This window comes from Grammomys surdaster, unplaced genomic scaffold (genome assembly GCF_004785775.1).
Source record: "Grammomys surdaster isolate TR1022 unplaced genomic scaffold, NIH_TR_1.0 138, whole genome shotgun sequence".
Classification (NCBI taxonomy): domain Eukaryota; kingdom Metazoa; phylum Chordata; class Mammalia; order Rodentia; family Muridae; genus Grammomys; species Grammomys surdaster.
The window spans coordinates 3577501-3581307 of NW_021604596.1; the positions used below are offsets into that span (position 1 = coordinate 3577501).

The window sequence follows — 3807 nt, forward strand, 5'->3', positions numbered from 1 at the left end:
ACATTGTGAAATTTCCCAGTCATTTTCAATGTATAGCAGACACATAAAGAATAAAACAAGGGCTGGAGGGATGGCTTAGTGGTTTAGAGCACTTACTGTTCTTCCAGAGGTCCTGAGTTCAATTCTTAGAAACCACATGGTAGCTCACAACCATCTATAATGGAATCCAATGCCTTCTTCTGGTGTGTCTGAAGACAGCTACAGTGAACTCATATACATAAAATAAATAAATCTTTTTTAAAAAAGAATAAAACAAATCTGAAAGGTTATTTATTTACTTTTTCTTACCCATGAAATACAAACTAACTTCATTTTTCAAACTTAAAATCAGGTATGCACCTAAGAGAAAAAAATAAGACACAGGTTGCATTTGATGAGCTGTCAGAAAGATGAACCTGAGAGCTCCTTCCAGGAACGGGGTTCATGGTATGCTGAGAGGGCAGGGACAGACAGAAAAGCACTTAAAACAAAAAAACATGAAGTCTACAGGTTCTCAACACACATACACACACACACACCACTTACTGTTGCCAAATACAAACATTTGACTTTCTGAGAATTTTTGCTGATAGCTTCTTGGTTAAAAAAAAAAAAGAATCATAGGATCTTTTGTACAAAAATAATCTCTTGACAAATTTTGAGGGCTGAGGGGTGGTGGCCATTTCGCAGCTTGAGAGCCCTGCACCGACTTTCATGGAAGTCTGAGCCAGCTGTGTAGCTTTCCTCTTTGTTCCTGCAACCATGTCCACCAACGAGAATGCTAACTCCCCAGCTTCCCGGCTGAACAGATACAGGAAAGACAGTACAGAAATGTGCCACCACCAAATAGAAGTTAATGTGGAACTTAGGAAAGCTTAAAAAGATGACCAGATGCTGAAAAGGAGAAATGTCAGCTCATTTCCTGATGATACTACTTCTCTCTATAGGAAAAACAAAACAATCAGGGTGCTGTAAATTGGTCTGTTGAGGACATTGTTAAAGGCATAAACAGTAACAATTTGGAAAGCCAGCTCCAAGCTACTCAAGCTGCTCTGAAACTGCTTTCTAGAGAGAAACAGCCTCCTATAGACAACATCATCCGGGCTGGTTTGATCCCAAAATTTGTGTCCTTCTTGGGCAAAACTGATTGTAGTCCCATTCAGTTTGAATCTGCTTGGGTGCTCACCAACACTGCTTCTGGAACATCTGGACAGACCAAAGCTGTGGTAGATGGAGGTGCTATCCCAGCATTCATCTCTCTCTTGGCATCTCCCCATGCTCACATGAGGAAGAAAGCTGTATGGGCTCTTGGAAACATTGCAGGTGATGGTTCAGTTTTCTGAGACTTGGTTATCAAACATGGTGCAATTGACCCACTATTGGCACTTCTTGCAATTCCTGATCTGTCATCCTTGGCATGTGGTTACTTACGGAATTTTACCTGGACACTCTCAAACCTTTGTCAAAACAAGAATCCCACACCCCACTTTAGATGCCTTTGAGCATATTCTCCCTACTTTAGTTCTTCTCTTGCACCACAATGATCTGGAAGAATTAGCAGATTCCTGCTGGGCTATTTCCTACCTGACTGATGGTCCAAATGAGCGCATTGAGATGGTTGTGAAGAAGGGAGTTGTTCCCCAACTTGTGAAGCTTCTGGGAGCTACTGTATTGCCCATTGTGAGCCCCTCACTGAGAGCCATAGGGAATCTTGTCACTGGAACAGATGAACAGACTCAGAAAATGATAGATGCAGGAGCACTTGCAGTCTTTCCCACCCTACTAACAAATCCCAAAACTAATATTCAGGAGGCCACGTGGACAATGTCGAACATTTCAGCCGGACGCCAGGACCAGATACAGCAAGTTATGAATCATGGCCTAGTCCTGTTTCTTGTTGGTGTCCTCTCCAAGGCAGATTTTAAGACACAGAAGGAGGCTCCATGGGCTACAACCAACTATACCAGTGGTGGCACTGTTGAACAGATTCTGTATCTCGTTCATTGTGGGATAATAGAACCTTTGATGAACCTCTTGAGTGCAAAAGATACCAAGATTATTCAGGTCATTCTTGATGCCGTTTCAAATATCTTTCAGGCTGCCAAGAAACTAGGTGAGACAGAAAAACTCAGTATAATGATTGAAGAGTGAGGAAGCTTGGATAAAATTGAGGCACTACAGAGCCATGAAAACGAGTCTGTGTACAAGGCCTCATTAAAGTTAATTGAGAAGTACTTCTCAGTGGAGGAAGAGGAAGATCAAAACGTGTTGTCAGAAACTACCTCTGAAGGCTTCGCCTTCCAAGTTCAGGATGGAGATCCCGGGATCTTTAACTTCTAATGTCCAGCCAAGGCACAAAGTTGTTAGCTATGTGCTGTGCTATTCTGTGTTCTCATACATTTGTCTTACTGTTTCTCTACTAAGAACTCTTTTTAAATGTGGTTTGTTACTGTAGCACTTTTTACAAAAGAAACTATACTTGAACAGTTATAAACTGTACAGACTCTATGAAGCTGTCCTCTGAGTTTATTTCTATGTGGAATTTCATACCCTCTCATGTCCTGTAAATAAAGATTAAGTTCCATTCTTCTCTAAAAAAAACAAAACAAAACAAAAATAATCTCTTGTTCAGTTGACAAATACCCACTGTGTCCCCACATATGAAGCTGCTCAGCAAGCTGTCTACTGCCCAGGAGACCAGAGCCTCAAGGGGACACGTCCACCTGTGCCTATACAAGAGCAGTGCGGTAGGCAGGTTCGTGATAACAGTAACACTGTGGGCCACAGGAGTTCCAGGAGGGACATCTAACTCAGATGCGGGTCCCTCCAATTGAGTCCTGGCAATGAGGAATCAACTGAAAAGATTGTTGTGGGTACATCCAGGACGAGGGTGGCATTTCCCACCTGAAAGGGAATCACAGAAGTGAAGACTCAATGCAGTGTAAGCAAAGGGGGCTGCAGGCATTGAAGACAGTCCACTTAGCTAGAGTGTGGGATCCTTCATTCTGACAACAGAAGGACACAGCTATGGCTTTGGTCCTAAGGCTATCACCATGTCCCTGGGGGTGAGTAGAGAGCGGATTAGGGGTGCTAAGAGCGAGGCTCTGGGAGGCCAAGTCTAAACAGGGCTGTATATGTTGCAACCATTGGAAATCCTCCCAGTCTAACTTTACATGTTTAGGAATGTTTGAAGGTCTTTGGGGAAAGGCTCAAGGATGGAACTTGGAACAATGTTTCAAAAGTGCCACTGATGGGTTACTGCCTTGTCCAAAGACACTTTAGTTTTGAGTATACAATAGTGACAAGAGCAGAACCTTTGCTGAAAATTAACCTATGTGGAAAGAACACTGGCCGAAGACTAGGGCTGAAGCCCTGTGGACCGTCACACCAAGCACTTTGCATTAACTCATTTGTTCAAACATTTAAAGGCCCTTCTATATAGCACAAACTATGCTAGAGGCTGGGAACAGAAGGACAGGACAAAGTACTCCCTGTCAAGGGACTCAGAATGAAGAATAGCATTGTAAATATGCTGAAGACATACTATTACATAACAAATACAATGTTAAAACAAAGTTCCGAATGTCCAGGATGGACATGTAGGAGGTCTGCACCAGGGAAGGACAAAGACAGTCCTTCTGAAGAGAATGGCACCAGAATGGAGCCCTGCAGGGCAAACAGCTGGTGAAGAAGCAGGGTCAGGTCTTCCAGACAGACAGCCCTGCAGATGCAAAGGCAGAGAACGGTGGTTCATTCAGACAGCAGCATGATAAGAACATAGGATGAAGATGGGAAGGGAGGGGAGGTTTCCATAGTAACCAGTGGCTA

The 3807-nt window shown here is 43.2% G+C and overlaps 1 pseudogene; it reads left to right on the plus strand.

The window, feature by feature from the left end:
* Window positions 1–741: 741 nt before the first annotated feature.
* On the plus strand, window positions 742–2319 carry LOC114617801 (annotated as a pseudogene).
* The last annotated feature ends 1488 nt before the right edge of the window (window positions 2320–3807 follow it).